Raw genomic sequence first — 12,648 nt, forward strand, 5'->3', positions numbered from 1 at the left:
ACCAGAACCTAAAGTAGCTCTCCCTGACAGGTTCACTGGGGGGCGGGACAAGTTTTTTGTTTTCTGGGAGGCATGCAAGTTGTACTTTCGGCTGCGGCCTCGGTCATCGGGGAGTGAAGAACAAAGGGTGGGAATTGTCATCTCGCTCCTACAAGGGGACCCACAATCTTGGGCGTTCTCTCTTCCCCCGGGCTCCCCGGCTCTCCAGTCAGTGGATAGGTTTTTCGCTGCTCTGGGACTCGTATATGATGACCCAGATCGGATCTCCCTTGCTGAGTCTAAGTTACGTAGGATCCAGCAGGGAGATCGTCCGGCGGAGGAATTCTGTTCGGAGTTCCGTAGGTGGGCCACGGACACCCAGTGGAATGACCCGGTTCTTAGGAGCCAGTTTTGTCATGGTTTATCTGACAAATTACAGGATGTGTTGGCACAGTATGACTCTCCCGCGTCACTGGAAGCCGCTATGGCCCTTGCTATTCGCGTTGACAGACGGCTTCGGGAGAGGTGCGGGATAACTCTACCCCCTGTGATGACTCCACCTCCTACAAGGTCCCCTCATATGGTGGTTCCCCTGGTCAGTCCAGAGGAGCCTATGCAATTAGGAGGGACATCATTTCGGGGGAGGGGACCGGTGGTGCGCCATAAGACAGGAAGGTGTTTCTTCTGCGGGAGAAAGGGACATTTTATTGGGGGGTGTCCATCCCGTCCCTTGCAGAGTGAAGAGTCGTCGGAAAACTGTTGATCCCAGGTTGTGTGGTGGACGGCAATCTGGGAGTAGGTATTTCGTCCCTAGGTTCGTCTCAGTTTCTCGTACCGGCGGAGGTGGTGGTGGGTACGAGAACTGAGAGGATATCTGTTCTTCTGGATAGTGGGGCCGGGGCTAATCTGGTTGATGCTCGGTTTGCTCGGGTTCAAGGTATGCGATTGAGTGAGTTGGCTAAACCCATCCCCATATTCTCGATCGATGCCAGGCCTCTCGGTCAGGGAAGTTTTTTGCAAGCTGTGCATGACGTAAAACTTCAAGTGGGGGCGATACATAAAGAACTGTTGTCTTGCTACGTGTTGGAGGGTCTTCCCACTCCTATAGTGTTGGGCCTTCCTTGGTTAACTAAGCATAACCCGGTTATTAATTGGCAAACCAGAGAGATAAGCCAATGGAGTAAATTCTGTAATAAAAACTGCATGAACACGGTCATCGGTGCGGTTACTCCTTGGGTCTTACCTCCATTTCTGGCGGACTTTGAGGATGTATTCTCGGAGAAAGGGTGTCAGGAACTACCTCCTCATCGCGAGTATGACTGTTCTGTAAAACTGCTCCCTGAGGCCAAGTTACCTAAAGCTAGGTTGTATAACCTTTCTGGTCCTGAGAGGCAGGCCATGAAGGATTATATTTCAGAAAGTCTGGCTAAGGGGCATATTAGACCTTCATCTTCACCGGTGGCTGCGGGGTTCTTCTTTGTTAAGAAGAAAGATGGAGGCCTACGCCCTTGCCTGGATTTCCGTGAACTTAATCGGATTACGGTCCGAGATCCGTATCCGCTCCCACTTATTCCCGATCTCTTTAATCAGATCGTGGGCGCCAAATGGTTCTCTAAGTTGGATCTCAGGGGGGCGTACAATCTGATTAGGATGAAGGAGGGGGATGAGTGGAAGACGGCGTTTAACACTCCGGAGGGGCATTATGAGAACCTTGTCATGCCATTCGGTCTGACTAATGCCCCGGCGGTGTTCCAACACTTTGTTAATGACATTTTTCGCCGCCTGGTGGGACAGTTTGTTGTCATATATCTGGATGATATCTTAATTTACTCGCCGGATCTGGTGTCTCATCAGGAGCACGTTAGGCAGGTGTTACAGATCTTGCGGGATAATAAACTGTATGCCAAATGGGAAAAGTGTGTGTTCGCCGTACAGGAACTCCAGTTTTTAGGCTTCCTGGTTTCAGCGTCCGGTTTTCGTATGGACCCTGGGAAAGTGCGGGCAGTTCTTGAGTGGGATCGGCCAGAGAATCTTAAGGCACTACAACGTTTCCTGGGGTTTGCTAATTATTACCGGAAGTTCATTCGTAATTTCTCGTCCATGGTTAAGCCTCTCACAGACATGACTAAAAAGGGGATGGATTTTTCTAGGTGGTCTGACAAGGCTTGTCAAGCATTCTCCTCCTTGAAAAAATGTTTTGCCTCGGCACCCATACTCATTCAACCTGATGCGTCACAGCCATTCATTGTAGAGGTAGACGCTTCCGAGGTAGGGGTGGGAGCAGTATTGTCACAGGGTTCGTCCCCTGGTAAGTGGCATCCGTGCGCCTTTTTCTCTAAAAAATTGTCGTCCGCTGAGAGGAATTACGATGTCGGCAATAGGGAACTCTTGGCCATTAAGTTAGCTTTTGAGGAGTGGCGCCATTTTTTGGAGGGGGCAGTCCATCCGGTCACCGTCATCACCGATCACAAGAACCTGCTATATCTGGAGTCCGCGAAACGTCTGAATCCCAGACAAGCTAGGTGGTCATTGTTTTTTACCAGGTTTAATTTTGTCGTTACATATCGTCCTGGGTCAAAAAATGTAAAGGCGGATGCCTTATCTCATAGTTTCCCTGGGGCCGGGAATACGGACGACCCGATTCCTATCCTTCAGGAGGGGGTGGTGGTTTCGGCAGTATGCTCTGAGCTGGAGGAGGAGGTATTGGAGGCTCAGGGGGACGCCCCTGTTGGACCTCCGGGGAGACTGTTTGTTCCAGATCAGTTGCGACAAAAGGTGATCGAGGCACACCATAACTCAGTTTTTGCAGGACACCCGGGGAGTAAAGCAACTGTGGATCTCCTCTCGCGTCGGTTTTGGTGGCCTAACTTACATAAGGAGGTGGTAACTTTTGTCGCGTCCTGTGGGGTTTGTGCGCGCTCTAAGACCTCACATACCCGTCCGTCTGGGGCCCTCTTACCTTTGAAGATCCCGGAGCGTCCTTGGACTCATCTGTCTATGGACTTTATTACGGACCTCCCTCCGTCTTCGGGTAAAACGGTCATACTCGTTGTAGTGGACAGGTTCAGCAAGATGGCACATTTTATCGCTCTTCCGGCTCTCCCTAATGCTAAAACTCTTGCGCAGGTGTTCATTGGGGAGATTGTGAGGCTTCACGGGGTACCCTCCGAGGTGGTGTCTGATCGGGGGTCTCAGTTTGTGTCCAAGTTCTGGAAGGCGTTTTGTGCACGGCGGGGGATGCATTTGTCATTCTCATCGGCTTTTCATCCTCAGACCAATGGTCAGACGGAACGTATGAACCAGAGCTTGGAGACATATCTCCGGTGTTTTGTGTCAGAGAACCAGGAGGACTGGGCTTCTTTCTTACCTCTGGCAGAGTTTGCTCTTAATAATAGGCGGAGCGAGTCCACTGGTAAGTCCCCGTTTTTTGGGGCATATGGTTTTCACCCCCAGTTTTGTACTTTCAGTAGGGGGGGCTCTTCGGGGGTTCCTGAGGAGGAACGATTTTCCTCATCACTCGCTTCAGTATGGAGAGGGGTGCTGAAGAATCTGAATACTATGGGGAACCGATACAAACGTATGGCTGATAGGAGGAGAGTGTCTGGTCCGGACCTAAGTGTGAACGATCGGGTATGGTTGTCTACCAGGAATATTAAACTTAAGGTTCCCTCCTGGAAACTGGGTCCCAGGTTCATCGGGCCGTACAGAATCAGTTCTATTATTAATCCGGTGGCATTCCGTCTTGACCTCCCCCCTACGTTTAAAATTCACAACGTGTTCCACAGATCATTGCTTAAGAGGTATGTGGCGCCGGTGGTACCGTCACCTTTACCTCCCCCTCCAGTGGTGGTCAATGGTAACTTGGAGTTCCAGGTATCGAGGGTCATCGATTCACGCTTTAATCGCCGGTCCCTTCAGTACCTGGTTCATTGGAAAGGGTATGGTCCTGAGGAGAGGATGTGGGTTCCTGCGTCGGATATTAACGCAGACCGATTAGTTCGGGCCTTCCACACGACTCACCCGGATAAACCTGGCCCTGAGGGTCCGGAGGCCCCTCGTAGAAGGGGGGGTACTGTCACGGGTGTGTCGCCACGAAGATCGTCACGAGTACACAGCCTGACTTCTCGCAGCTGACTTGTTGGTGCTTTGTGTTTTTCGGCAGTGAGGGAGTTAATTCTCTCTCTCTCTGTGCTAGACGAGGTCCAGCCTCGCCCAGCTGCAATCAATACTTCTGTAGTTAGACTCCTTCAAATGCCTGCTGGTCTGTTTGGGAAGTGTCGGTGAAAGCATTTCATTCAGACTTACAGAGCGGATCGTTGTGTTTGGAGTTTCTGAGATAAGTGTATTTGGAGTGTCTTTTCCCTTCCTCGCTTTATCATTTATCTCCTTTCCCGTTGGTGTTCCCTCTGTTGTAGTTGTGTAGTTGTTGTATGCAAGGTGGTTTTGGTTTTTCCCTTGTACTGTCTCGTTCGTCTAAGTACTGTGTGTGGGCATATTATTACTTGTCCCCTTTTGTTGTGATCGGGGTCCTTCTCAGGACTAGATTACTTAGGTGCAGGGATCCTCAGGAGGTAGGGGTTACGCTGGCGGCCTGGACCTCTGTACCTTTAACAGTACCTCCAGGTTGAGGGATTAGTCAGGGCCCCAGCTTAGGGTCAGCTTAGGCCCCCTACCTCCAGTATACAGAGACAGCGTGACATATACGTAGCGCCATCCTTAATTACATAATTTCCTCTTTTATTACATATATAACCATCCCTTATTACGTAGCATCCTCTCTAGTTATGTATGACGCCGTCTCTTATTATATAGCGCCCTCTGTTATGTAAAGCACTGTCCCATTATTACATAGTATCATCTCTTGTTATGTACAACCATAGGCGGATTATAATGAGGGCAATCCGGGTGACCGCCCGGGGCCCCAAGCCTCCAGAGGGCCCGCGGCTCCGGGCGGGGTGTCTATGGCCGGATTGCCCTCATTATATGTGCGGGCCGCCGAGGCACATACCGGCAGCAGTAGCGGAAGGGGGGGCCCGGACCGCTCCCCCAGCAGCGGCGCATGGCCGCTACTTCTTCATCGGCCGGGCCAGCACTGCAGCAGTTAACTTCCCTGTGCTGGCCCGGCCGCGTCACTGCTAGGAGACACGGCCCTGTGCGCGGCCGTGTCTCCTAGCTGTGACGTCATGCAGTGCGCGCCCGGCCTGCACTGCTGCACCGAAGAGCCTGAGGACTGGAGCCGAGCTGGGGGATGGTGAGTGTGAGTGTGCGTGTGCGTGTGTGTGTGTGTAGGCAGATATCATTGTGTGATGTCTGTTTATATGTATTTTTGTGTTTCAAATGTGTTTATGCGTGTATGTATACCTGTATATGTTTGTGTGTGTACGTGACTGCGTGCGGCCTCCTGCTGAGTATAGATGGCGCCGTGCGGCCTCCCGCTGTGTATAGATGGCGCCGCACGGCCCCCTGCTGTGTATAGATGGCGCCGTGTGGCCCCCTGCTGTGTATAGATGGCGCCGTGCGGTCCCTGCAGTGTATAGATGGCGCCGTGCAGCCTCCTGCTGTGTATAGATGGCGCCGTGCGGCCCCCTACTGTGTATAGATGGCGCCGTGCGGCCTCCTGCCGTGTATAGATGGCGCCGTGCGGCCCCCTGCTGTGTATAGATGGCGCCGTGCGGCCTCCTGCTGTGTATGGATGGCGCCGTGCGGCCTCCTGCTGTGTATACATGGCGCCGTGCGGCCTCCTGCTGTGTATAGATGGCGCCGTGCGGCCTCCTGCTGTGTATTGATGGCTACGTGCGGCCTCCTGCTGAGTATAGATGGCGCCGTGCGGCCTCCTGCTGTCTCTGGGGGGGGCGCCGTGTGGCCCCCTGCTGTGTATAGATGGTGCCGTGCGGCCCCCTGCTGTGTATAGATGGTGCCGTGCGGCCCCCTGCTGTGTATAGATGGTGCCATGCGGCCCCCTGCTGTGTACTGATGGCTACGTGGGGCCCCCTGCTGTGTATAGATGGCGCCGTGCGGCCCCCTGCTGTGTATAGATGGCGCCGTGCGCCCCCCTGCTGTGTATAGATGGCGCTGTGCGGCCCCCTGCTGTGTATAGATGGTGCCGTGCGGCCTCCTGCTGTGTATAGATGGCGCCGTGCGGCCTCCTGCTGTGTATAGATGGCTATGTGCGGCCTTCTGCTGAGTATAGATGGCGCCGTGTGGCCTCCTGCTGTCTCAGGGGGGGCGCCGTGCGGCCTCCCGTTGTGTATAGATGGCGCCGTGCGGCCTCCTGCTGTGTATAGATGGCTATGTGCGGCCTCCTGCTGTGTATAGATGGCGCCGTGCGGCCTCCCGCTGTGCATAGATGGCGCCGTGCGGCCTCCCGCTGTGTATAGATGGCTACATGCGACCTCCCGCTGTGTATAGATGGCTACGTGCGGCCTCCCGTTGTGTATAGATGGCTACGTGCGGCCTCCCGATGTGTATAGATGTCTACGTGCGGCCTCCCGCTGTGTATAGATGGCTACGTGTGGCCTCCCGCTGTGTATAGATGGCTACGTGCGGCCTCCCGTTGTGTATAGATGGCTAAGTGCGGCCTCCCGCTGTGTATAGATGGCTATGTGCGGCCTCCCGCTGTGTATAAATGGCTACGTGCGGCCTCCCGCTGTGTATAGATGGCACCGTGCTGCCTCCCGCTGTGTATAGATGGCACCGTGCAGCCTCCCGCTGTGTATAGATGGCTACGTGTGCTCAATATTGAGTCATACAATTAATGTAAGGCTATGTGCCCATGATACAAAAATGTTCCGGATTTTTTTTGAGCGTTTCTGCATCTCCCTCACAGAAAAAACGCATGCGGATTTTAGATGCGGATTGTACATGCAGATTTTACATGCGAATTGTACATGCGTTTTCCTGCCAGGGACATGCGGATGTGAAGCGTTCTTCACTTGCATTTCTGCATGCGGGTTGGCAAGCGCTTTCCAAGCGATTTTAGCATCACTTGGAAAGTGCTTGACAACTTGATTACACTATATAAATCCATGCAACCAGCATGGATTTATATAGTGTGACCTTAAAAAAATGGTAAAAAATAAAAAAGATATACTTACCTTCTGATGGCCTGCCGACGTCAGCGGTCGCGTGACCCGTCACATGACTAAATGACGTCACGGCAGGTCCTTTTCAGACCATCGCGAGCTGCCGGCAAGCCAGGACGCATCGGATAAAGACACCGGGGGCCATCAGAAGGTAAGTATAATATTTATTTTTTATTTTATTCTTTTTTTACAGGTTCTATGGTACCCGGGTCCGGAGGAGAGTCTCCTCTCCTCCACACCCGGGTACCATCCGCACATTGAAACGCATGGATTCCGCATGTACATATACAGTGATGCGGATTACATGCGTTCCAATGCAAGTCAATGGCGGTGAAAACGCTGCACTTCCGCAAAATAATTGGTAATGCTGCGGATTTTTCCGCAATGATAATCCACAGCGGAAATTTCCGCAGCATGTGCACAGCACATGCGGATTATCATTGGGGATCATGGCAGACCTTCTACCATGCGTTTTTTAAGCGTTTCTGCAGCGGAATTGCCACTGCGGAAACGCTTAAAATGCGCATAGTGGGCACACAGCCTAAAAAAAATATATAATTAATATTGTGCCAAATTAATTTCACGTGAACTATCACATGATCTATCACAGGGGATCATGTGACATGTCACGTGATACATCAGGTGTGTGTGTGGGGGGGGGGCGGCCTTCAAAACTGCCCGGGGCCCTTGCTACTCTTAATCCACCCCTGTAATAGTGAGTATTCTCACTATTTTTGTTATTCACAACGGCCTATCTTTATTACATAAAATCATCTCTTGTAAAATGACTGCTGATGGGGCATCATCTGACTAGAAGACCAGTCCATCAGCTCCTCCATCAGCAGTCATTTCATTTTATATCTAACAAGAGAGGACACTATGAGATAAAGACAGGGCGCTATTAATAAGAAAAATAACAAGACAATAGATATGTAAGGAACGGTGCTGTACAAGAGACAGCACTGTGTTATTAGGGGCGGCAATTTACACAATGAAAGGAGATTTTATATATATGTGTAGCTTGATCGCCATATAAGGAAGGGGGCTCAAACATATTTCTTGCACAGGGGTCCCAAACTGTCAGTGTTCGCCCCTGATTATATTAGTTATATTCCTGTACATAGGGGCAGTATTATAATAGTTATATTCTTGTACATAGGGGGCAGTATTATAGTAGTTATATTCTAGTACATAGGGAGCAGTATTATAGTAGTTATATTCTTGTACATAGGGGCAGTATTATAATAGTTATATTCTTGTACATAGGAGCAGTATTATAGTAGTTATATTCTTGTACATAGGGGCAGTATTATAGTAGTTATATTCTTGTACATAGGAGCAGTATTATAGTAGTTATATTCTTGTACATAGGGGGCAGTATTATAGTAGTTATATTCTTGTACATAGGGGCAGTATTATAATAGTTATATTCTTGTACATAGGAGCAGTATTATAGTAGTTATATTCTTGTACATAGGGGCAGTATTATAGTAGTTATATTCTTGTACATAGGAGCAGTATTATAGTAGTTATATTCTTGTACATAGGGGGCAGTATTATAGTAGTTATATTCTTGTACATAGGGGGCAGTATTATAGTAGTTATATTCTTGTACATAGGAGCAGTATTATAGTAGTTATATTCTTGTACATAGGAGCAGTATTTTAGTAGTTATATACTTGTATATAGGAGCAGTAATATAGCAGTTATATTCTTGTACATAGGGGGCAGTATGATAGTAGTTATATTCTTATACATAGGGGCAGTATTATAGTAGTTATATTCTTGTACATAGGAGGCAGTATTATAACAGTTATATTCTTGTACATAGGGGGCAGTATTATAGTAGTTATATTCTTGTACATAGGGGCAGTATTATAGTATTTCTATTCTTGTACAAAGGAGCAGTATTATAGTCATTATATTCTTGTACATAGGGGCAGTATTATAGTAGTTATATTCTTGTACATAGGGGGCAGTATTATAGTAGTTATATTCTTGTACATAGGAGGCAGTATTATAGTAGTTATATTCTTGTACATAGGAGGCAGTATTATAGTAGTTATATTCTTGTACATAGGGGGCAGTATTATAGTAGTTATATTCTTGTACATAGGAGGCAGTATTATAGTAGTTATATTCTTGTATATAGGAGCAGTATTATAGTAGTTATATTCTTGTACATAGGAGCAGTATTATAGTAGTCATATTCTTGTACATAGGGGGCAGTATTATAGTAGTTATATTCTTGTACATAGGAGCAGTATTATAGTAGTTATATTCTTGTACATAGGGGCAGTATTATAGTAGTTATATTCTTGTACATAGGGGCAGTATTATAGTAGTTATATTCTTGTACATAGGGGCAGTATTATAGTAGCTATATTCTTGTCCATAGGAGAGGATAGACGTGAGCTTGTGAGCTCTCGGCAGGGCGGAGGCATGGCTTCTGACCCAGGTGGAGGGGAGGGGAGCTGGGCTGATGATCCAGGGAAAGCCCCTGGTCTGGAGTCTGGCCTGCAGCATGCACCTGATGGTAATGGAAAGCTGGAGATGGTGGCTGGTGAGTCTTCTAAACCTGCTTGTTATGTTGGAGGATTAAATGCTAAAGTAACAAGGCAAAGTATATTTAAGCTGGAATTGCATATCAGCAAACTAAAAGAAGAAATTAAGAAAGAGACTGATCCTAAGGTAAAACTGATGAAGTGCGAGTGTCTGGATGATGGCAGCCGAGAGCTGCTGATCAGGAAAGAAAAGCTGGAGAAAGGTTTAATCTCTGTGCCCAGAAAGGAGACTTGGGCTAAAGAGAAAAAAAAAGAATCCAGAACCCAGACTGTGAGCAGAAAACGCTTTATTGGGAATAAGGACATTAAATATAAAACTGTGTACAGCATTGTGGAGCAGGGAAGCCCAGTGAGAAGTGCAGCGCTGATATCAGGGGCACAATGTGAGGGGTCCGAGACACCAGAAAGTGCTGCAGAGGAAAGTGTGCCAGCAAACGAGGGGTTAACTGCAGTGACCTCTTTATGCAGCAATGAAGTGAGCTCAGCTGCTGAGAGTGAGAAAGGAAGTGCACCCTGTACTGATACTGTGAGTGAGACCCCCCTCAGCGCTGTGAGTGAGACCCCGCTCACTGGTGCTAGTGAATGTCTGTCTGCAACAGATAATACAAATATTATGGACTCTGAACCCTCCATGTCAGTGACTGGAGATAATACTGTGCAGCAATCAGTGGTAATGGACTCTATGTCATGTATGTCAGTGGATGGAGACCACACTGCAGTGGTAATGGACTCTCAAGCCTCCATGTCAGTGAATGGAGATAATACTGTGCAGCAATCAGTGGTAATGGACTCTATGTCATGTATGTCAGTGGATGGAGACCACACTGCAGTGGTAATGGACTCTGAACCCTCCATGTCAGTGAATGGAGATAATACTGTGCAGCAATCAGTGGTGATGGACTCTATGTCATGTATGTCAGTGGATGGAGACCACACTGCAGTGGTAATGGACTCTGAACCCTCCATGTCAGTGAATGGAGATAATACTGTGCAGCAATCAGTGGTGATGGACTCTATGTCATGTATGTCAGTGGATGGAGACCACACTGCAGTGGTAATGGACTCTGAACCCTCCATGTCAGTGAATGGAGACAATACTGTGCAACCATCAGTAGTAGATCTGGGCGTTGTTGCAGCACAGTCAGGTGTCAGTAATCATGGAGCTAGGGAGAGCTCCAGCACTAATCCTCCAGCAGCGGTGGAGATCTCCAGCACTGATCCACCTGCGGCTGGTGAAAGCTCCGGCACTGACCCATTTGCGGCTGGTGAAAGCTCCGGCACTGACCCATCTGCTGACCATCAGTTCAGGAGACTGTTCTCTAATGTCACCAGACCATTGAACCCCCCGCCTCAGAGGAGAAACGCAGTCAGGATAAAATACACAGGACCAGAGGAGAACATCCAATCCAGAATTTACATTGGGAAAGTTCTCCTAAAAGACTTCATGAAGTTCAATGCGTCTGAGGTCTACACTCTGATCCATATCCCATCCAGCAGGATCTATGACATCAGCTTTAAGCTCCAGTGCGATCTGGATTTGTTCTGGAACATCTATAATGACACCAGAGAAGATGAGATCTGGGATCACCTCCATTGTATCCAGCTGTCTAAGCCGCAGGAGATAACGGCCACTGTCCTGTTCCAGTCTGAGGTGGTGGCGGTGGCGGATCTGCAGCACTGGCTGAACCGGCAGTGCATAGTGAGAAGTCATCCTGACAAGATCTATGATGAGGAGCAGATATGGAATGGAGGATATACACTGAAAATCCAGCTGATACAAGAGAGCGGTGTGACCAGACATCTGCCGCACTCCTTCTACCTGGGCTCAGAGAGGGGGATCTGCTACTACCCTGGTCAGCCACGTCTGTGCCATAGATGTGGGGGCCGGCATCTCGCCATAAACTGCTCTCGTATCACATGCTCATTATATGGACAGTCAGGTCATACAAAGGACAAATGCACAGGACCCGTCATCTGTAATCTGTGCTCAGAACCAGGGCATACGTTCCGGGATTGCCGGCATGCAGAACATAATAAATGTAATGGCCAGACCTCCTCAGAAGTTATTCAGGAAGATGTCACCAGAGGTTCTGATGTTGTCCCAGAAGCCGGTATGGATGAGGACAGAAGTGACATTATCAGTGAACCTGCTCCAGAGTCTCATGTATTAACGGATGCTGCACTACTAGGACCACCAGCCACTGAAGAACCACCTAAAGGCCCACCAGCCACTAAAGAAAGACCTAAACCGCCATCAGCCAATATAATAAGACCTAAGCTTCGATCAGCCACTAAAGTAGGGCCTAAAATGCCAGTTGTTAAAGAGAGGCCTAAGGTGTCCAGAAAGCCTGCCACCAAACCATCCAAACATCAGCCCAGTACATCTGTGGAAGCAGTTAGTCCGCCTGCACTGTCCAGTGTGGATGAGGAAGGCTTTGTGACCGTAAAAAGAAAAAATGCATCTGTGGATCCCACCAGAAAAGTCACAACAGTACAGAAAACCTCTGAGCCTCCAGTGCTGGCGATAAGTCCTGGACGTTACAATGTGCTGGGAGAAGACCAAGATGAAGAGTCACAAATGGAGCAAAGTCCTTCATGCGTCCTAGAAAACGTCTCTGATGAGGGGGATCCTGACCCTCCCGTGTCCACAAAGAGATGGGGCACTACAGGTGACAGCAGTGGAAGGAGGAAGAAGACCAAAAAGTCTAAGTGATCAGGATGCAGCTGAGAATAAACTCCATTAATGTGAACAGTGTGAGGACTGTGAGCCGGCGGCAGGCGATTTACCAGCGTTTGTCTGACGAGTGATCTGACGTCTTCTTCTTGCAGGAGACGTATTTGAAGAGCAATGCTCATGTGTATGCAGCCAAGAGAGACTGGAGTCTTGGGCCGTCATACTGGTCCTTCGGTCTGGAGAGAAATGACGGTGTGGGGGTCCTCTTTAATACCATGAATGTCCAGGTGGACAGAGTCCTGGAGATCTGTCTGGGTCGCTGTCTGATGCTGGACTTTACATTGGACTC

This window comes from Phyllobates terribilis, unplaced genomic scaffold (assembly GCF_046119375.1).
Source record: "Phyllobates terribilis strain yellow unplaced genomic scaffold, ASM4611937v1 Scaffold_3__8_contigs__length_932513732, whole genome shotgun sequence".
Classification (NCBI taxonomy): domain Eukaryota; kingdom Metazoa; phylum Chordata; class Amphibia; order Anura; family Dendrobatidae; genus Phyllobates; species Phyllobates terribilis.